At 50.2% G+C, this 23445-nt stretch overlaps 1 protein-coding gene across 8 annotated transcripts in view; it reads left to right on the top strand.

The window, feature by feature from the left end:
- The first annotated feature begins 9553 nt into the window (after positions 1 to 9553).
- Positions 9554 to 23445, top strand: part of LOC143942641 (NACHT, LRR and PYD domains-containing protein 12-like) — a 280534-nt gene continuing 266642 nt past the window's right edge. For 6 of the 8 annotated variants that reach the window (XM_077464005.1, XM_077464010.1, XM_077464011.1 and 3 more), the window contains exon 1: positions 13475 to 13714. The gene's annotated coding sequence lies outside the window, so the exon portion shown is untranslated. Of the gene's footprint in view, positions 9575 to 10286; positions 10404 to 13473; positions 13715 to 23445 lie in introns of those variants that run through there. The other 2 variants (XM_077464006.1, XM_077464008.1) reach the window with 2 other exon arrangements.

Raw genomic sequence — 23445 nt, forward strand, 5'->3', positions numbered from 1 at the left:
GAGACAGCAGCAAGTGAGATGAAAAAAGATGGACGACAAAACAAATTATACAGGGGTGATAACCCTTCCCTATGTTTTCCAAAAAGCTTAAAGATAGTTTTTTTGACTGGAGCTACACTTTAAAAATGTACCGGTTGAAAATTACAAACAGATTCAACTTAACACAACAAACCTACACAGTCCCTGTCTTGTTTGCACCTCCTGTATACTGCTGTTCTGAGTATATAGGGCCTGGGGGCCACACGCATTTCCTTTTTTTAATATGGGTACGGGGTTCCCCTTAATATGTGTACAAGACCCAAATAGGCTGGTAATGGGCAGGGAGGGATACCCATGCCATTTTTCTGAATGATTTTCAACCATATTGCAGGAACCAGATATAACATTAAAACCGCAAGCAGTTTTAAATGGTGTTATTTCCGTTTAATGTCATTTTGTGCAGGGACTGTTCTAAACACGGGAAACACGTGGCACTTCACAGGCATACTACAGACACCCCCCAGGCACCATATTTAAAGGAATATTTCACCTTTTTTTTTCACTTTAATCGTCATTAAAATCAGTGCTCCCGCCAAAACGGCCGTATTTAAAACTTTTTTTTGCAGTGACCCATGTCCCCTGAGGCAGGAGGCAGGTCCCCAAACCCTTTTTAGGACAGTATCTTGCATATTAGCCGTTAAAATTAGCACTTTCCAATTCGAACGTTCGAGTCCCATAGACTTCAATGGGGTTCTAACGTTCGTACCGAACGCGGGGGTCGTTCGCAAGTTCTGGTGCGAACCGAACCGGGGGGTGTTCGGCTCATCCCTAGTCCCGTCGTAAGTGCTGTACACGTCATCGCGCAAGCTTTCGTCGGACTGTTTGGGTATCCGTGTGTGGTCAAGTCCGTTCAGTGGAAAGTATGACGGACTGTCCGTCGGATTATATGACGGACTAAGTACGCCATACAGTCCGCTCGTGTGTACGCGGCATTAGAAATAGCGCCTGCAATCCACCCTAAAAAAGCTGCACCATTGTCTGTAGGGTGATCCCCCGAGGGCTCTGACACCGGAGCGGTGCGCTGGGAGGACGTCAGGAAAAGTGCTGCCAGCAGCTTCTTTGGAGCGGTGTGTTTACCGCTCCTCCACCGCTGCTCCCCATTGAAATCAATGGGGCAGCGCTGTAATACCGCCGGCAAAACGCGCTATTGAGGCGTATTGTTTTTACCTTTTCTCGGCCGATAGCAGGGGGGTAAAAGCGCCCCGCTAGCAGCCAAAATGCGCTGCAAATCTGACGGTAAAACAGCGCTAAAAATAGCGGCGTTTTACCGCCGACGCTATAGGCAGCGTGGTGTGAAGGGGGTCTTAATACTGTGGTTGGAGCACCTTTACTATGACCTCACATGTCTCCGGTATAATCCGACCAAATGATTGGGCAGAAATTCCGGTTGTAAACTTCACGTCTTCAAAAGAGCGTCCTGTAGCCAGGAAACGGAGGGTTGCCATGAGCCTCTCCTCTGTGCTGACAGCCTCTCTCAGGGGTCTTGTTTGGTGATATGCGGCCGCACACGCCATAACAGCGTCTCAAATGACTCCGGTGACCTCCGGAAATCATTTGGATAATCCTCAGGATTATTTTCCCTCAGGGTTGTCAATAGATTTACATGTGAGAATTTCTCAGGCTGCGGGATCCAGCATTTCCTCCACACTCTTCTTTTCCTCCAGGGCTATTATTCCAATTACCATGGCCGCCATTTTTCTGCTTTCTATTGTACCCCTTGAAAGGCATTTTCTCAGAACGTATGAATGTGCGCTCCAAAGAGCGACTGCTCGTTTCCTACTTGGCACGACCCGATTTTGTACAGTAGGGGGTGTGGTTAAAAGGTTACAAAATATGACATCACTTCCTCTATTGGCGAGAAAATAGTGTTTTGACGTACGATTTCCGTACCTAATTGATGGTACACTCGCATGTTGTTGTGCCGTTTTTGTTTATCGCTCGGCGGGTCGTCCGAAATTCGCATCGTGTATGTCCTGCCTAAGGGCTCATTCACATCGCGCTGCATTCTGATGAGTGATCCACATTCAGAACGCTCTTCAGAGGTCACGTGACAGGCGGGGAGGAGATGATTGGACCCCGCACTGCCCCCCCACATCCTCATTCATTGCACATGGTCGCAGTCCTATTCACTTGAATGGGTGGTGTTTGGTGGAAGTGAGCGGGGGTAGAATTCATGGCATGTTTACCCCCCCAGCCACGGCCTCTGCAGATAAAAGAGGAAGCAGTTGAAGGGAGGAAAAAGCACGGCTCACCTGCAGGGTTTCCCTCCATTGGGATGTAGACAGAGCCATGACTTGAATGGGAGGAGCCCCACCCTCTGCACGGCCATACACAGAAGGCCTGCCCATCCCCCACACAGGCCATGGATGGAGATGCCCCCTCCCCCCACGTGTTTCTATTATGATGTCATACATCCCATAATAAGAGGGCGGAGCCTTGTTTGGACTCATGTATGTCGCCCTCTAGGGGTGAGGATTGGGGATCATCACTAATAAAGAGAAGTTCTCCCTCCCCCGCCACTTCCGGGATCCACACAACAAAGAAGGCGCGGGACTCGGGGGGGGGGGGGGGGGGGGGAGTTGGGGGGTGGAGGTGATTGGAGGAGATCGGGACACAGGGAGGAGCACCAGATACATTGTAAATGTCAATCTTCCTGGATCTTCCCCCTCGGCAGGTTGTCCCCTCTGGGCCTCAATGAAGACCTCGAAATCTCCAATCCAATAAGATGAGAGCTTTCCTAGGCCCCTCCCCTTTCCTCTGTCCTGGATGCGTTGTGCGTTTGTAGGCCCTTCCCCCGCACAATCCATGGAGGGTCCCCTTGTGCTCGTTGTCATTCACAGGCTGGCCGGGTGTGCGATCATCTCCTTCTATGATCGATCGATCCCCCATTATATGGAACCCTCTATATACCGATCTTCAGAGAAGTCTCCCATCCATCCGCCGCAATGTCGCAGTCCCATTAAAAATCGCAGATCGCCACCATTACTAGGAAAATAATAATAAAAAAATGCCAGAAATCGATCGCCTATTTTATAGATGCAAACCGATCGATATACGATTATTGAGATTTTTTTCACCAAAAATAGAAGAATAAATATTGTGATGAAGAAATTTTTTTGGGGGATTTTTTTTTTTTTGCAAAAAGTAAAAATGACTAAGACTCGAGCAGCAATATCTTCTACCAATCAAATAAGAGTTTACCAACCACCGTCCAATCACAAAGTGGGCAGCACCAACCTGGCCCCGCCCCCACCGCCACCCCCTAAATCAACACTCTTTACACTCCAGCATTGAGAATTCCCCGATCGATATCTGATAAAATGGACCAAAAACTTTCCCCCCAAATCTCTGAACTGATGAAGAGGGACGTCCCTTTTACACAGGAAGCAGCAGAGGGCGTGTCCCCGGTTACAGGGACCTCAACGATCGAATATGCAGAAAACGATCGATAAACACCACAAGGGCTTTTCTCACCTCTACTTCTCCTTTGTATCAGATTTTCATGATAACAAACACAGAAATCTAAAGTCTGGAGACAAAGTTTAGGGCCGCAGAAGACTTCTGGGAGTAAAATAGTCGATTGTTGTATAGAGACGATCACATCAGACCAAAACGAGGGACAGCTGACGACACATGAGGGGCGGAGGGATCTGGTCCCAAAAGAGGGACAATCGGGCGCCATGCCAAATACTGCCCCCGACCTCCGATAAAACCCCCCCCCACATCACAAGAGAGAGAAGTCACTAATAATGAGAGGAAATCAGCAGATCGATCGATTCACATTTTATGGGAACTTTAGCAGGAAGTGAAGCCCAGGCCTAGAAATCCGTTATTTGTAGACACAACACTTCCCATTTTATTTAGAATCCACCGAATCATTCCCTTCCAGGTGATCGACGAGGATCTCCAACACCGATCACCTTCCACATAGGGAATACCATCAGCCAGATATTCCCAATACATTCCTCATATACCCGGCAAGAGAACCGAGATTCACCGCTTGCCGACCGGCCGCCGCAGTTTTACCGATCGACCTGTGATCGATGTTTCCTAAATTGTCCCGAATTTCCACATCCAAGATCAGCTCTGCATTGTTGGCGTTCTATTCCTTTATTTCTGTTCTATATTATTCTGTTTTATTCTATTTGTTTCTATTCTATTTTTTCTATTCTATCCTTTTATATTGAATTCAAATTTTCTAAGATGGTTATTTTTTATTCTGTTATTTATTTTCTATTCCATAATATTCGGTTTTACTGTATTTTTTCTATTCAATAGAAAAGGACAGTGGGGGGTGTTACTATCCCTCTTCCACCCCCTACACCCCCCACTGACCCTCTTCTACCCACTACACCCCCACTGTCCGTCTTCTACCCCCTACACCCCCCACTGACCCTCTTCTACCCCTACACCCCCCACTACTGACCCTATTCTACCCCCTACACCCCCCACTGACCCTCTTCTACCCCCTACATCCCCCACTGACCCTCTTCTAGCCCCTACACCCCCCACTGACCCTCTTCTACCCCCTACATCCCCCACTGACCCTCTTCTAGCCCCTACACCCCCCAATGACCCTCTTCTACCCCCTACACCCCCCACTGACCCTCTTCTACCCCCTACACCCCCCACTGACCCTCTTCTACCCCCTACACCCCCCCACTGACCCTCTTCTACCCCCACTGACCCTCTTCTACCCCCTACACCCCCCCACTGACCCTCTTCTACCCCCTACACCCCCCACTGACCCTCTTCTACCCCCTACACCCCCCACTGACCCTCTTCTACCCCCTACACCCCCCCACTGACCCTCTTCTACCCCCTACATCCCCCCACTGACCCTCTTCTACCCCCTACACCCCCCCCCCACTGACCCTCTTCTACCCCCTACACCCCCCCCACTGACCCTCTTCTACCCCCTACACCCCCCCCCCACTGACCCTCTTCTACCCCCTACACCCCCCCCCCACTGACCCTCTTCTACCCCCTACACCCCCCCCCCACTGACCCTCTTCTACCCACTACACCCCCACTGTCCGTCTTCTACCCCCTACACCCCCCACTGACCCTCTTCTACCCCTACACCCCCCACTACTGACCCTATTCTACCCCCTACACCCCCCACTGACCCTCTCTACCCCCTACATCCCCCACTGACCCTCTTCTAGCCCCTACACCCCCCACTGACCCTCTTCTACCCCCTACATCCCCCACTGACCCTCTTCTAGCCCCTACACCCCCCAATGACCCTCTTCTACCCCCTACACCCCCCACTGACCCTCTTCTACCCCCTACACCCCCCACTGACCCTCTTCTACCCCCTACACCCCCCCACTGACCCTCTTCTACCCCCTACACCCCCCCACTGACCCTCTTCTACCCCCACTGACCCTCTTCTACCCCCTACACCCCCCCACTGACCCTCTTCTACCCCCTACACCCCCCACTGACCCTCTTCTACCCCCTACACCCCCCCACTGACCCTCTTCTACCCCCTACATCCCCCCACTGACCCTCTTCTACCCCCTACACCCCCCCCCCCACTGACCCTCTTCTACCCCCTACACCCCCCCCACTGACCCTCTTCTACCCCCTACACCCCCCCCCACTGACCCTCTTCTACCCCCTACACCCCCCCCCCCCCACTGACCCTCTTCTACCCCCTACACCCCCCCCCCACTGACCCTCTTCTACCCCCTACACCCCCCCCACTGACCCTCTTCTACCCCCTACACCCCCCCACTGACCCTCTTCTACCCCCTACACCCCCCCACTGACCCTCTTCTACCCCCTACATCTTCTACCCCCTACACCCCCCCAATGACCCTCTTCTACCCCCTACACCCCCCAATGACCCTCTTCTACCCCCTACACCCCCCAATGACCCTCTTCTACCCCCTACACCCCCCAATGACCCTCTTTACCCCCTATACCCCCCACTGACCCTCTTCTACCCCCTATACCCCCCACTGACCCTCTTCTACCCCCACTCCCCCACTGACCCTCTTCTACCCCCACTCCCCCACTGACCCTCTTCTACCCCCAACACCCCTCACTGACCCTCTTCTACCCCCTACTGGCCCTCTTCTACCCCCAACACCCCCACTGACCCTCTTCTACCCCCTACACCCCTCACTGACCCTCTTCTACCCCCTACTGACCCTCTTCTACCCCCTACACCCCCCCACTGACCCTCTTCTACCCCCACTGACCCTCTTCTACCCCCTACACCCCCCCACTGACCCTCTTCTACCCCCTACACCCCCCCCACTGACCCTCTTCTACCCCCTACACCCCCCCCACTGACCCTCTTCTACCCCCTACACCCCCCCACTGACCCTCTTCTACCCCCTACATCCCCCCACTGACCCTCTTCTACCCCCTACTGACCCTCTTCTACCCCCAACACCACCCATTGACCCTCTTCTACCCCTACTCCCCCCACTGACCCTCTTCTACCCCCACTCCCCCACTGACCCTCTTCTACCCCCACTCCCCCACTGACCCTCTTCTACCCCCAACACCCCTCACTGACCCTCTTCTACCCCCAACACCACCCATTGACCCTCTTCAACCCCTACTCCCCCCACTGACCCTCTTCTGCCCCCAACACCCCCCCACTGACCCTCTTCTACCCCCAACACCCCTCATTGACCCTCTTCTAACCCCTACTGACCCTCTTCTACCCCAACACCACCCACTGACCCTGTTCTACCCCCTACACCCCCCACTGACCCTCTTCTGCCCCCAACACCCCCCCCACTGACCCTGTTCTACCCCCTACACCCCCCACTGACCCTCTTCTGCCCCCAACACCCCCCCCACTGACCCTCTTCTACCTCCAACACCCTTCACTGACCCTCTTCTACCCCCTACTGACCCTCTTCTACCCCCAACACCACCCATTGACCCTCTTCTACCCCTACTCCCCCTACTCCCCCCACTGACCCTCTTCTACCCCCACTCCCCCACTGACCCTCTTCTACCCCCAACACCCCTCACTGACCCTCTTCTACCCCCTACTGGCCCTCTTCTACCCCCAACACCCCCACTGACCCTCTTCTACCCCCTACACCCCTCACTGACCCTCTTCTACCCCCTACTGACCCTCTTCTACCCCAACACCACCCACTGTCCCTCTTCTACCCCCTACACCCCCCACTGACCCTCTTCTATCCCCAACACCCCTCACTGACCCTCTTCTACCCCCTTCTGACCCTCTTCTACCCCCTACTGACCCTCTTCTACCCTCTACACCCCCCACTGACCCTCTTCTGCCCCCAACACCCCCCCCACTGACCCTCTTCTACCTCCAACACCCTTCACTGACCCTCTTCTACCCCCTACTGACCCTCTTCTACCCCCAACACCACCCATTGACCCTCTTCTACCCCTACTCCCCCCACTGACCCTCTTCTACCCCCACTCCCCCACTGACCCTCTTCTACCCCCAACACCCCTCACTGACCCTCTTCTACCCCCTACTGGCCCTCTTCTACCCCCAACACCCCCACTGACCCTCTTCTACCCCCTACACCCCTCACTGACCCTCTTCTACCCCCTACTGACCCTCTTCTACCCCAACACCACCCACTGTCCCTCTTCTACCCCCTACACCCCCCACTGACCCTCTTCTACCCCAACACCACCCACTGACCCTGTTCTACCCCCTACACCCCCCACTGACCCTCTTATGCCCCCAACACCCCCCCACTGACCCTCTTCTACCTCCAACACCCTTCACTGACCCTCTTCTACCCCCTACTGACCCTCTTCTACCCCCAACACCACCCATTGACCCTCTTCTACCCCTACTCCCCCCACTGACCCTCTTCTACCCCCCACTCCCCCACTGACCCTCTTCTACCCCCACTCCCCCACTGACCCTCTTCTACCCCCAACACCCCTCACTGACCCTCTTCTACCCCCAACACCACCCATTGACCCTCTTCAACCCCTACTCCCCCCACTGACCCTCTTCTGCCCCCAACACCCCCCCACTGACCCTCTTCTACCCCCAACACCCCTCATTGACCCTCTTCTAACCCCTACTGACCCTCTTCTACCCCAACACCACCCACTGACCCTGTTCTACCCCCTACACCCCCCACTGACCCTCTTCTGCCCCCAACACCCCCCCCACTGACCCTCTTCTACCTCCAACACCCTTCACTGACCCTCTTCTACCCCCTACTGACCCTCTTCTACCCCCAACACCACCCATTGACCCTCTTCTACCCCTACTCCCCCCACTGACCCTCTTCTACCCCCACTCCCCCACTGACCCTCTTCTACCCCCAACACCCCTCACTGACCCTCTTCTACCCCCTACTGGCCCTCTTCTACCCCCAACACCCCCACTGACCCTCTTCTACCCCCTACACCCCTCACTGACCCTCTTCTACCCCCTACTGACCCTCTTCTACCCCAACACCACCCACTGTCCCTCTTCTACCCCCTACACCCCCCACTGACCCTCTTCTATCCCCAACACCCCTCACTGACCCTCTTCTACCCCCTTCTGACCCTCTTCTACCCCCTACTGACCCTCTTCTACCCTCTACACCCCCCACTGACCCTCTTCTGCCCCCAACACCCCCCCCACTGACCCTCTTCTACCTCCAACACCCTTCACTGACCCTCTTCTACCCCCTACTGACCCTCTTCTACCCCCAACACCACCCATTGACCCTCTTCTACCCCTACTCCCCCCACTGACCCTCTTCTACCCCCACTCCCCCACTGACCCTCTTCTACCCCCAACACCCCTCACTGACCCTCTTCTACCCCCTACTGGCCCTCTTCTACCCCCAACACCCCCACTGACCCTCTTCTACCCCCTACACCCCTCACTGACCCTCTTCTACCCCCTACTGACCCTCTTCTACCCCAACACCACCCACTGTCCCTCTTCTACCCCCTACACCCCCCACTGACCCTCTTCTATCCCCAACACCCCTCACTGACCCTCTTCTACCCCCTACTGACCCTCTTCTACCCTACCCCCAACACAACCCACTGACCCTCTTCTACCCCCTACACCCCTCACTGACCCTCTTCTACCCCCTACACCCCTCACTGACCCTCTTCTACCCCCTACTGACCCTATTCTACCCCCAACAACACCCACTGACCCTCTTCTACCCCTACACCCCCCACTGACCCTCTTCTACCCCCTACACCCCTCACAGACCCTCTCCTACCTCCTCCACCACAGACTCCCCCTCCCCCTCTATCACTGTCCCCTCTTCTCACCTGTACAGACTGGAAAAGAGGCAGAGTCTGGAGCTTCTCTCCTCCCACATCTGGTGACATCACTTCCTCCGCAGTGCAGCCTGTAGAGGTGAGTCCTCCGTCCTCTGGGGGCGCTGTGCACATTGTGTGTTCCCGGGGGGAGGGGAGGAAGTGCACAGCTCTGCTCTGAGAGGAAATCTGAGACTGTGAGGAACCATGAGGAGAATTATGTGTGGGGGAGGGGGAGGATTATGTGTGGGGGAGGGGAGGAGAAATGTGAGGCACAGCTGTGGTGACTGAGGTACTTTAGGCCGTGTGCAGCCATTGGCTTGTATAGGAGTGTATAGAAGGGGAGAGGATTATGTGTGGGGGAGGGGAGGAGAAATGTGTGGGGGGAGGGGGCAGGATTATGTGTGGGGGGTACAAATCCTCTCCCATCCCCCATTCCGCACACTCTATTCATTTCAATGGGACGCCCTTCATGTGGGAAAGTCGCTCACCGACCTTTCTGCACTGTTTGTTGCGTATTTTTACACGCAACAAAATGTGTGTCTGCTCGCCGCATTTGGGGCGCCATTAATAATGAATAGAACCGCAAAACGCAAGGCGTGTTTTTAGCGTGTTTCAGAAATGTGCGCAAAACACACAAAACCCTGAGATGTGATTGGAGGCTGAGGCCCCGCCTACACTTATGGCTGGGAAGGAGGGGGATGGTAAAATGTGGGGGTTTAGCTGTGGGGTTACCAGCCTCCATAATGAGACAAACCATTCACCACCCCCCCGTGTGCTCCTCCCCCCCAGTGTCCCCCCGTGTGCTCTCTCTCCCCCCCCAGTGTCCCCCCCGTGTGCTCCTCCCCCCCAGTGTCCCCCCGTGTGCTCCTCCCCCCAGTGTCCCCCCGTGTATATGACAGAAGACTGTCAGAGGCTTCAATCCTATTGGAGGAGATGATCAGAGACTGCAGACATGTGACATGAGAGTGCGAGAAATCTGCGACATTATCTCTTCTTTACAGATGAATACCGCCGCTACCGACTGCTGGGGGTCTGCAAAGGGCCCCTCATCAAGGGCCAAAGGGCCCCATGTGTCTGCAGGTTGGGCCCCGAGGATCCCGTCACCCTCTTCAGTGGAGGTGAGGAAATAATGTGATTATTTGATGGATTGTATTATAAACGTCTTATTCTCTATGGATTAGGAAGTCACATGTCAGGCGTCTGATTGGTCATCTCTGTGCGATTTATGACTCCTCTCCATAAGATGAGGACCTCCCTGAGGAGGATCGGAGAGGTTTTAGGCCGGGTTCACATGTGTGCAGCCGAGGTTTTCAGCCCGGTGTCCGGTGCGTTTCTCTTCACCGCTTCAGGTGCGATTCGGGGCTGAATTTTTTATTTTTGCCTGAATTCTCACCTGAACCAGACCCAAAACAACGCAGCGGACCCTTCTGGAATCCGCACCGCGGACACTGAGAGCCGGTCACACGTCATGCGACTTGACATGCAATGAAAGCCGCATCCAATTCACACGCATGTGACATTCTTACAGCTGGACTGAAACAATGATGAGGATTGGTGGATCATCTAGAGCAGACTTCCCCTCCCCCGGGGCTCCTCTGGAGGTCGGTAAGCCCCCCGTTCACAGCGCTGCGACTTGTCCTGCGATTTGACATTTCCAACCTGCATGACGAGCGACTCCCCAATGCAGGCAATGGATCCATTTATATCGCTGCGACTCCTCATGCTGCAGCAATTCTGACAAAGGTTCCCGGATGACTTTTCACGGATCTCACTGCGAATTGAATGGAATTCTGGTCACCGGATTTGGAAGTAGCCATGAAATCGGCGGTGCAAATCGCACTGATGTTTGGCCCCTGAAAGTCGCTCGCTTTCAAAGCCGCACTGATGTGAAGCCGGGCTGAGGGACCCTTGAAGAATCTGTAATCTCAGATGTGTGACCACTGAGGGCGATGATGACTTGTTTTTATAGATCTATAAATCTCTCCACACACGTTACAATCTGATTGTACAATCTCCTTCACATCGACCGAGTCTGAAGAACTCCGATCACCCCCAAGATAAAAGTTCTGTTCTTATAAAAGGGAAAAGAGGAATTATTAGAGTGAAGGATGCGAGTCACTCGCACGGTGAGAGGAACATTTTATCTGGTGGAGGAGCACATAGTTTATGAGGGTGAAGAAGAAATGCTCTGCTGGTGCTGCTTTAAAAGCTGGAGTTTGGCTTCAATTGGTTTTATCTTATTCTGCTAGTCCATTTAAGGCGCCTTTCACATGAAAAGCCCCTCAGATCCTCCTGTCTGTTTTTCAGCCGTCCATTGACTCCTATGGGGAGACGGATGTCAGCGGAGATGTGTTCACTGACACCCGCCTGCCATCCGATTCGCTAGAATCCGGCGTATGGCGATGCGTTTGCCCCTCCCTCTGGCGGATCGGATGAGATCTGATGGACATGCTGTCCCCGCTCAGTGATCAGAGACGGATCCGTCATCGGCCGGCTCAGCGGAGATCAATGGATCGATCCCCTGCTGAGCTGATGGACTCAACAAAACGGATCGGCTTCCTGTGGAAGGGGCCCAACACTCCTCTACCCCTAGACTGACAATGCCGCTGTCCAAAGGTGCCTCCTGTGCTCCTTCATTCAGAGTGGCGGCACTCTAAGTAAAGGATCGCACTTATGTGGTGTGGGGAACACAGAGATCTGTGTGATTTTTCTCACACCGCATGCAAATTGCACAACCCTTGAGATCTGCAGTGGGTGTCCATACAAAGTCACCAACACCCCACACACAGGTCACATAGACACTGCCTTTGCCTGCATTGGATTGCATTGTACAAAACGACGGTGGGGTGGGATGTGGTTGGATGTGGTGTGGGGTGGGATGTGGTGGGATGGGATGGGATGGGATGTGGTTGGATGTGGTGTGGGGTGGGATGGGATGTGATGGGGTTTGGTGTGTGATGTGATGGGATGGGATGAGGTTGTGTTTGGCTCATAAAAGGTGCCTGCACTTCTTTGGTGCAATGTGGTGCGATTCACATGCAGTTCCTGTCGCGGATCGAGGCTTTTACAGGAGAGGTGTTACTGGTCAGATCAGGGGAAAACAGGGGGGGGGGGAAAGGCATAAAAAGAAAAGGAATGCAGCCGCCACATCCAATGATTTGAGCTGCTCATAGGAGTACGCACAGTGTGTGGCAGGTGTGCCTGGGCACACCCTAATCACCATGTGCTGTGCTGATTCCCCTTGCTGCTTGGCTGCAGAGAAAGGGACTGGGAAATCTCTGTCCTCAGGTCTGTTTAGACGTGCGATATTTCATCAATGGGGCTCGTAAAATATAGATAATAAAAAAATTGTATAGCAAATAATAAAAAATAAAAAAAATATATAAATGACTGACACAAACCTACTGACATCGTCTTCTGCTCTAGTGACACCGTCCATTGTTATATATATATATATACACTGTGTGTGACTCTGTAATCTCCTCTGTTACCACCATGAATAATTATTATCTGGAGACTTGTGTCACGAGTTATTTTGTTTATACATTTGTGAGTAGTTTTCTATTTTACTTTTAAAGAGGAAGTAAACCCTTCCAAACAACTTGGACCTATAGGTAAGCCTAGATTAAGGCTTACCTGTAGGTCCAAGCAATATCTCCTAAACCTATATGGTTTAGGAGATATTTGCCCGAAAATGGGCACCGCTGTCTACGGCGCATGCGCCGTAGACAGCGGCGCGCAGGCGCACTAAATGCGGCAAATCCAAGAATGGATTTGCCTAATTTGTCGACTCCCGTGCGCATGCGCGGGAGTGACGTCATCGCGGCTTCGCCGTATGGCAGCGGCAGAGCTGCGAGACGCGACTCCCGTGCGCATGCGCGGGAGTGACGTCATCGCGGCTGCGCCGCTGTGATTCGTCGGAGCTGCGAGACGCCACCAGCAACATGGATGCGGCGGACTACAGGGGACAGCGGCGACTTCGCTGGCTCCTGTGTCAGGTAAGTGACACATAATGAGCTACTATGCGATGCATAGTAGTCCATTATGCTTTGCCTTTGCAGGGAAAAAAAGAGGAAGTAAACCCATCAGGGTTTACTTCCTCTTTAAATAAAGTATTTTGCTAAGGATAATGCACAAGGTTGGTGCACTGTTGTTTTCTTTTTCCTTTGTTAGGACACCCCTATCCTTCAGGGCAGCAAGACCAGCGACATTCTCCATCAGGAGACGAGTCCATCTGATACTCACTTGTGTGTTTAGTTTTCTGCTATGTACAATATCTGTAGTTGGGAGGATGTCGGTGAAAACTGAAAGTGAAACTTCCTGAGTCACATTTCTTTCTCTCCCCCTCCCCCTCCCAAAATTCTCCATTTTGTTGTTTTGTATTCAGAGCTTCCAGATCGTCTCTTCACAGACCGGTGTGACCGGAAAGGTAAGATCACATAGAACCAGACCTAATATACTGAGTGATGATACGGAGTGTTAGGATGGGGATGGAGGGTGTAGATGTGTGATGAACGATTGTATGGAGGACGATCTAGGATGGGGGATGGAGGGTGTAGATGTGTGATGAACGATTGTATGGAGGACGATCTAGGATGGGGGATGGAGGGTGTAGATGTGTGATGAACGATTGTATGGAGGACAATCTAGGATGGGGGATGGAGGGTGTGGATGTGTGATGAACGATTGTATGGAGGACGATCGGTCGCTCTTTCTTCATGTCTGCCATTAATAAACTTCCATCAGATACTTTTCTCAGGCTGTTTTCACACTGAGGGGCTTTACTGAGGTGCAGCATCTTTTTAGCACTATAGGAGCGATGTATACAAAGTGCCCCTGCCCATTGAAATCAATGATCAGCGCTGCTGCACCGACGCTTTTAACAATTTTTTCCGCCCGCTAGTGGGGGTTAAAAGCGCACCGCTAAAATGATGGTAAAGCACCACTAAAAATTGCGTCTCAGTGTGAAAGTGCCCTGAAGGACCGTGTGGAGCCAGGTTGATCCGCGCCAGGAGGTGAGTGGGGCAGGGAGCATCCACCCGCTCATGTAATATTCAGTTCTATGGGTGTTCATTATTACTATAGGTGCTCTCTCAGTTGTATCTCATCATTATCTTTTTGTTTTTGCTATTTTGTGTAAATGTCACTGCTGTATGTTGCTGCAGACAAGAACCGCGCTCATTTGAGCCGTTACAACAGTTTTTTATCTCTGTTCGTATAGAGCTCTGTTTGTAAGCCCAGCCCCCCACCCCTTCCTGTCCTCCTTGCCAATTTGTAGCTCCTCTCCCTCTCACTACATATGCAGGTGGCACAGCTGTGGCCAACCAGCTTTGAGAAAGGAGCCTTGAAACGCGTTAGCCATGCCCAGCATTCCTGCCCCCATCGCAGGGGGTCACACTCACCCCGAGACTCGGCCGTCTGTGTTCACTACCTTGTGGAGTTCTGGACTTCTGATGAACCTGGCTCCCCATGGTCCTTCAGTGTCACAGCTCCACTGACCTCTGGTGGGTCTGATATGTACTTTATTGTTCATCCTCATGTAAGTTACCATTTGTCTAAATAAATAGACTCGTTTATTCTTTGCATACTGGCGACACGATTTCAGGATGACTTTGTGAGGCAACTTGGAGACGACTTGAACACGACTTTTAGACACGACCCAGGCCAGGCTACTTTTGCAGTGGCCAATCAGAGAATGAGCTCTGAAGGGGGAACTCCACGCCAAATTTTTTTCAGAAAAAGGGTTCCCCCTCCGAGAGCATACCAGGCCCTTAGGTCTGGTATGGATTCCAAGGGGAACCCCCACGCCGAAAAAACGGCGTGGGGGTCCCCCCCAGATCCACACCAGACCCTTATCCGAGCACGCCACCTGGCTGGCCATGAAAGGGGGTGGGGACGAGCGGGCGCCCCCCCTCCTGAGCCATACCAGGCCGCGTGCCCTCAACATGGGGGGGTGCCTTGGGGGAGGGGGGGGCGTGCGCCCCCCCACCCAAAAGCACCTTGTCCCCATGTTGATGAGGACAAGGGCCACTTCCCAACAACCCTGGCCGTTGGTTGTCAGGGTCTGCGGGCGGGGGGCTTATCAGAATCCGGGAGCCCCCTTTGATAAGGGGGCCCCCGGATACCGGCCACCCACCCTATGTGAATGAGTATGGGGTACAACGTACCCCTACCCATTCACCTGTAAAATAAAGTACCAAAAAAAACACAACACACAAGATAAATTAGTTTATTGCACAGCTCCGGGGGTCTTCCGTCTTCGGGGGTCTTCTTGCCGGACTCCTCCACTATCTTCTTCTAGCTCTTTTACTAGCGGAGGAGCCCGGCTTTCTTCCTCGCCGCCGCCCTCTTCTTCCGACTTCGGGGGTCTTGTCCCCCTCTTCGGGTCTTCTGTCGTCGTCGTCGTCGTCGTCGTCGTCGCCGCCTCCGCCTCTGCCTTCCGTTCTTCTTCTTCTTCTCCTGGAGATGTTGACTCGACGCTCTCTCCGGCCGCAATGCCAGTGACGCGCTGCGTGGCGACTTATATAAGGACAAGAGGCGGGGTCATCGGTTGATGTCACATGGGTTGATGTCACATGGCGACAGTCCCAACATCCTTCGGGACTGTGACATCGTAAGGGGGCGGGGTCACCATGTGACATCAACTCGTGTGACATCAACCGATGACCCCGCCCCTTGTCCCTATATAAGTCACCGCGCAGCGCGTCCCTGGCATTGCGTCCGGAGAGAGCTTCGAGTCAACATCTCCAGGAGAAGGAGGAGAAGAAGAAGAAGAAGAAGAAGAACGGAAGGCGGTGACGGCGACAGAAGACCGGGCCACCGCCTGTAAAAGAGCTATAAGAAGGCGCAGTGGCCCGGCAGAAGAACCGAAGAGGGGGACAAGACCCCCGAAGTCGGAAGAAGAGGGCGGCGGTGAGGAAGAAAGCCAGGCTCCTCCGCTAGCAAAAGAGCTAGAAGAAGATAGCGGAGGAGTCCGGCGAAAAGACCCCCGAAGACGGAAGACCCCCGGAGCTGTGCAATAAACTATTTTATCTTGTGTGTTGTGTTTTTTTTGGTACTTTATTTTACAGGTGAATGGGTAGGGGTACGTTGTACCCCATACTCATTCACATAGGGTGGAGGCCAGTATCCGGGGGCCCCTCGCCCACAGACCCCGACAACCAACGGCCAGGGTTGTCGGGAAGAGGCCCTTGTCCTCATCAACATGGGGACAAGGTGCTTTGGGGTGGGGGGGCCGCACGCAGCCTGGTACGGCTCAGGAGGGGGGCCGCCCGCTCGTCCCCACCCCCTTTCCTGGCCGGCCGGGTAGCGTGCTCGGATAAGGGTCTGGTGTGGATCTGGGGGGACCCCCACGCCGTTTTTTTCGCGTAGGGGGTTCCCCTTGGAATCCATACCAGACCTGGTATGCTCTCGGAGGGGGAACCCACGCCAAATTTTTTTCAGAAATTTGGCGTGGAGTTCCCCCTTCAGAGCTAATAATTCTGTCAAAGTCGCCTCCGTATAGACAGAGATCCGACTTGGAGGCGACCTCCATTGAAATCAATGGGTTCAAGTCGCCTACAAGTCGAATTGAAGTAGTGAAGGAACTTCTTTTGAAGTCGGAGCGACTTCAGTAGCGTGCATTAAGACGGCTCTCATTCACGTACATTGATTTTTAAATGTTGTCCGACCTGAGGCGACTAGGGGCGACCTCAAGTCGGATCTGAGTCTCCCCTGTGTGAACCAAGCCTTAGAGTGGCGCTCCTTTTGTTTCTGATTTTATGCTGCATAGAGATTTCTTCATCTCCTGGGAGCTGCCTTGTCAGGAACCATGGATCAGACTGAGACAGAAGTGCAGTAAAAATCACACTAGTGTGGAGGGCCACCCAAAAAAAAAAATAATAATAATAGTATTAATATTCTTAATTTCCTTGGCTCCTCCCCTCTGTAGGGAACACCTGCGCCAGCTTTCCATAAATTTCCTCCTCCCCGGCTGCTCCTCAGTTATTTGTGTTTCCTCCAGGAGAGGAGACACCAAGGAAACCAAGCAGGAGAGTCAGGAGGCTCAGGCAAATGTCCTGGAAAGCAGCAGAGGCTGCTTGGGCAAACGAAAGATGACAGACTGCCCTGTAATGCCGCCCCACATCACTGAGTGCAGATAGAGGTCGGGGGGGCTCCTGTTCAGCTCCGAGTACAGAGCAAGGAGGTGCATGGACGGCCGTCTCATACCCCCAGCAGCGTGAAGCACTCAACTCAGTGCAAACCACACCGGGTATTGTGATCGGTGGCGGGTGACGTCACATCCGGCGAAGGGGGCGTGCACTTCCGGTTTCCGGCCGCAAAACATAAAGAGGAGTCAGGCATGGGCTGGAGAGGAGCCACATACGCTGTAGAGACAGCGGAGGCTCCGGCGGTGACACCAGCATGTCAGACGCAGAGGGAAGGGACACTGCTCCAGCAGAGAAGAGCTCCAGCCATACCAAGGTAAAGGGAACCTAGGGTGGAACTCCCTTGGCCTAAACCACTACCACCCAACCCCCCCACCCCCCCTCAAGGGTACATGGGGGAAAAAGGGGGGTAGGCAAGGTCCCTCCGGTGTCAGAGGGGGGTTCATGGGGCCCCTGGTGAGGTTAGCCCATATGAAAGATGCTGTGCACCTGCAATTTTGGCAGGTAGGAGTATAGCAGTATTAATGTTGTGGGGTTTTCTTTGTTATTGCAGAAAACAGATAAAACCAAACCCTCTCACAACTCTTGTAAAAATACACTTAAAGATTCCTGGGGGAAAGCATTGTGTAAGGAATGTATTAATAAACTAGTGCAAGAACATTCCACTGAACAGGGCAATGATTTAGCGGCAAAAATCAGAGGGTGAGGCACTGGAAGGGGATTCCAGAAAACCCTCCCGATACAAGCTCTCATTAGAAGAGGTATAGTGCGTTGCGAAAGTATTCGGCCCCCTTGAATTTTTCAACCTTTTGCCACATTTCAGGCTTCAAACAAAGATATAAAATTTTAATTTTTTGTGAAGAATCACCAACAAGTGGGACACAATTGTGAAGTGGAATGAAATCTATTGGATATTTTAAACTTTTTTAGCAAATAAAAAACTGAAAAGTGGTGCGTGCAAAATTATTCGGCCCCTTTACTTTCAGTGCAGCAAACTCACTCCAGAAGTTCAGCGAGGATCTCTGAATGATCCAATGTTGTCCTAAATGACTGATGGTGATAAATAGAATCCACCTGTGTGTAATCAAGTCTCTGTATAAATGCACCTGCTCTGTGATAGTCTCAGGGTTCTGTTGAAAGCACAAAGAGCATCATGAAGACCAAGGAACACACCAGGCAGGTCCGTAATACTGTTGTGGAGAAGTTTAAATCCGGATTTGGATACAAAAAGATTTCCCAAGCTTTAATCATCCCAAGGAGCACTGTGCAAGCGATCATTTTGAAATGGAAGGAGTATCAGACCACTGCAAATCTACCAAGACCTGGCCGCCCCTCTAAACTTTCAGCTTAGACAAGGAGAAGACTGATCAGAGATGCAGCCAAGAGGCCCATGATCACTCTGGATGAACTGCAGAGAACTACAGCTGAGGTGGGAGAGTCTGTCCATAGGACAACAATCAGTCGTACACTGCACAAATCTGCCCTTTATGGAAGAGTGGCAAGAAGAAAGCCATTTCTCAAAGAAATCCATAAAAAGTCTCGTCTAAAGTTTGCCACAAGCCACCTGGGAGACACACCAAACATGTGGAAGAAGGTGCTCTGGTCAGATGAAACCAAAATCCAACTTTTTGCCCACAATGCAAAACGATATGTTTGGCATAAAAGCAACACAGCTCATCACCCTCAACACACCACCCCCACTGTCACACATGGTGGTGGCAGCATCATGGTTTGGGCCTGCTTTTCTTCAGCAGGGACAGGGAAGATGGTTAAAATTGAGGGGAAGATGGATGCAGCCAAATACAGGACCATTCTGGATGAAAACCTGTTGGAGTCTGCAAAAGACCTGAAACTGGGACGGAGATTTATCTTCCAACAAGACAATGATCCCAAACATACAGCAAAATCTACAAAGGAATGGTTCACAAATAAACGTATCCAGGTGTTAGAATGGCCAAGTCAAAGTCCAGACCTGAATCCAATCGAGAATCTGTGGAAAGAGCTGAAAACTGCTGTTCACAAACGCTCTCCATCCAACCTCACTGAGCTCCAGCTGTTTTGCAAGGAAGAATGGGCAAGAATTTCAGTCTCTCGATGTGCAAAACTGATAGAGACACCCCAAGCGACTTGCAGCTGTAATCGCAGCAAAAGGTGGCTCTACAAAGTATTAACGCAAGGGGACCGAATAATTTTGCACGCCCCACTTTTCATTTTTTTTATTCGTTAAAAAAGTTTCAAAAATCCAATAGATTTCGTTCCACTTCACAATTGTGTTGGTGATTCTTCACAAAAAATAAAATTTTTATATCTTTATGTTTAAAGCCTGAAATGTGTTTTTCTAAGGCCTTAAAGAGACGGTTTCCATTTGCAGGTGACAAATCATCAGTATGGAACAAAACCCCAAAGCTAGATGCAGCCTTCTTACAAGTTTCCCGGCACACAGATTTAGCTTTTGAGGATATGGGGGTCTTATCTGAAGCAATGGATAAGAGAATGGACTCTCTATTAACCCCTTCAATACCCTTGGACACAGCCAGTCACAGATCACTGTAAATGGCAAATCACAGCAGCCATTTACAGCGTGATCGGCGTGTCCAATGAAAGATGATCTCATATGTAAACATATGAGATCATCTCCCATCACCGGCTCTTCCTCCTCACACAGAGACAGCGTGTGAGGAGGGAGAGATGAACGGCTGCAGCAGCTGTGAGTAAAAAAAAAAAATATGAAAATAAAGTGCTACACTAAATGTCGGTGCCACCTGTCCCCACTGCCAGATATCAGTGCCATCTGTCATCAGTGCCACATCAGTGTCATGTGTCATCAGTGTCATCTGTCATCAGTGCCACGTCAGTCACGTGTCATTGTCCTGGTGCTCCAGGGCCTTCAAAAGTGTAATAAGTAGTCAACAAGTTAGATGTGTAATTTATGCTCCTAGAACACCCGATGGCGCTCCCTGCATGTTGGGCCTCTCTATGTGGCCAGGCTGTGAAAAAGTCCCACACATGTGGTATCATAATACTCAGGAGGAGTAGCAGAATTTATTTTGGGGTGTCATTTGTGCTATACACATGCCATGTGAGAGAAATAACCTATTACAATGACAATTTTGTGGGAAAAAAAAATCTTAATTGTGCAAAGAATTGTGGGAAAAATGACAACATCAAAACCTCACCATGCCTCTTACTAAATACCTTGGAATGTCTACTTTCCAAAAAGGGGTCATTTGGGGGTATTTGTACTTTCCTGGCTTGTTCGGGTCACAAGAAATGAGATCGGCCACCAGTACATAAGATGTGATCATTTTTTTATGATTCGCACCACAGCTTGTAGACTCTCTAACTTTCACAAAGACCAAATAATATCCACCAATTTGGGTTATTTTTAGCAAAGATTTGTAGCAGTATAAATTGTGGCCAAAATGTATGAAGAAAAATGTATAATTTGCAAAAGTTTATCACAGAAACAAAGAAAAATGCATTTTTTTTCAACATTTTTGGTCTTTTTTCATTTATAGCGCAAAAAAAACCCAAAAACCCCAGAGGTGGTCAAATACCACCAAAAGAAAGCTCTATTTGTGAGAAAAAAAGGGCAAAAAATTAATTTGGGTACAGTGTTACATGACTGAGTAATTGTCATTCAAAGTGTGAGAGCACCGAAAGCTAAAAGGAAGGGGGTTTAAGTGCCCAGTGGGTAAGTGGTTAACACACCTGCTTCCCCATTCACACCTGAGACCTTGTAACACTAATGAGTCACATGACACCGGGGGAGGGAAAATAGCTAATTGTTAATGTATATGATAAGCCTGTTAAGACCTGTCTGTTATAATGCATTGCAATGATATGCACATTCATACAACAAATGCACATAAACTCACGACAAGCATTAGACAGGACAAAAAATATATATTTATATTTCATATAAATTGAAAACATAATTTAAAAATCTACCCTTTCAAAGTATACATGTATATAAGAAAATTAAAAATTTTAATTTTTTTATTTTATTTTATTTTTTTTGTCTGATGCTTGTGGAGACCGGACATTCCTTGCTGACACCAATTTACCAGTATTTATCCACTTAGGCTATGACAAAATGGCCACCATTTCGAAATTGTCGTAGATATATATATATATATATATATATATATATATATATATATATATATATATATATAGATATATAGATATATTATTTCACAAAGCAAGTTAACATTATTTATCCTGATATAGTTCTGGTCAATATTTCTTAATCAAGGGTTTATATAGTTACATATAGCGCTCTACCTGATTAAGCATGCCGTAATTACCCGCTGTATAGCTATTCTAGTCTTCGGGAAAATGGCTGCTATTAGGCTATTCATGGTATGAGCATCTTTCATAGATATAACATTCTGTTTATTAAATCCATTTACCCATTTTAATTCATTTTTCGCGGTTTGAAAGTAGTTATAATAAAGGTTTTAGATTTTTAAATTACTTTTTCTTATTTGCACCTAATTACGTTGTTAACCATTAAGTTGGGCGGCGAGCAGATTCCGCTGTCCTATATTAAGACACTTCCTATGCCCTCAGCTGATCCCAGTTGAAGTCACGTGACAGTGACGTGACGCGTAGGATAGCAGATGGACACCGGAAGTGACGTACACGCACGAGTGGACCGCTCGTCACTGTTTTCATGTGCAAATTCTTTTGGCAATTTGCGAGTAGCCTGTGTGTTTTTTTAAAAATAAAAAATCGCTTTTATTATAAAATACTGCACCATGGCCGGCTCCTTCTTTGTCTTTTGAGCATTCCCTTAAAGCCACCACGGATACTAAGTGCCAGGATAGGAGGAGCTGTGCGATATTGGACCTCTCTCCCTTCTCTCCCCTTCCACCCCAGGAGTCGGTGTTTATGCTGTTTGACCTTACAGCTGTAAGGTAATTGTTTAGCACATTCACCGGTTGGCAAACACCTGGATGATATGCACTGGACACTTGTTTTTGGCACATACCAATGATGTCTTTCTAGTATTGTTTGGAGGACTTTTTATGCATTGATTGATATTTTCCTCACCTGAGTGACACTATTGCACTTTATATTGGGATACACACTATGATATTTATATGTATGTATGTATGTGTATATATATATATATATATATATAATATATATATATTTTTTTAAGTTTAATTCATTTATTCACTATTGCACTTTATATGATTGAATATTATTATTCACATTTATCCTGCATCTCTGCGATATTTATCGTTGTCACCACTAGCTGTATATATATATATGCCCTTCTTTTTTTTGGATTTCTTTATATATTTGATTATTTAGTGATTTTTGCTTTTTAGGTTTTTACCACATGAATTTTGAGAATTTTTTTATTAATATTTAATTAGCTTCACGCTAGGAATTTTTGAGAATTTTTTATCGTTTATTTAATTTAGTTTCACGCCAGGAGCGCAACACCGTTTTAATAAATTTTTTGAAATTGCACTACTGCAGCACAATTTCAAAGCTGCAGGACAGTACGATTTCATCTGCGGCTTCCTGACATGATTTCATGCACAGATGTCAATGCAAGTCAACTTGAAATCACTAAAAATAGTGCAAGAATCATTTTCTACAGGGTGCAAGTCAGAGTTGCACTGATTTGACCGCTTCCATAGGCACAAATATTCTGCATCTCGTCATGTGATTTGGAACTGTCAAATTGAATGACAAGATGCACAGGTGTGAAAGGGGACTAAGGCCGCGTACACACGGGCGGACTGTTCGCCCAACTTTGTCCACTGAACAGTGTTTCAGCGGACAGTCCGCTCGTGTGTGGGCTTCAGCGCACAGTTTCAGCGGACTGTTTGACGAACAAAGTCTTAGGCCGCGTACACACGCGGGGACTGTTCGCTCAACTTTGTCCGTCAAACAGTTTCAGCGAACAGTCCGCTCAAACTTAGAATGAACGGACTTGCCCACACACGATGAACGAACAGTTTGCTGAAACCGTGCGCGATGACGTGAACGG

The sequence above is a fragment of the Lithobates pipiens genome, unplaced genomic scaffold (assembly GCF_037356315.1).
Source record: "Lithobates pipiens isolate NorthernLeopardFrog02 unplaced genomic scaffold, aLitPip1_a1.2 Scaffold_30, whole genome shotgun sequence".
NCBI lineage: Eukaryota > Metazoa > Chordata > Amphibia > Anura > Ranidae > Lithobates > Lithobates pipiens.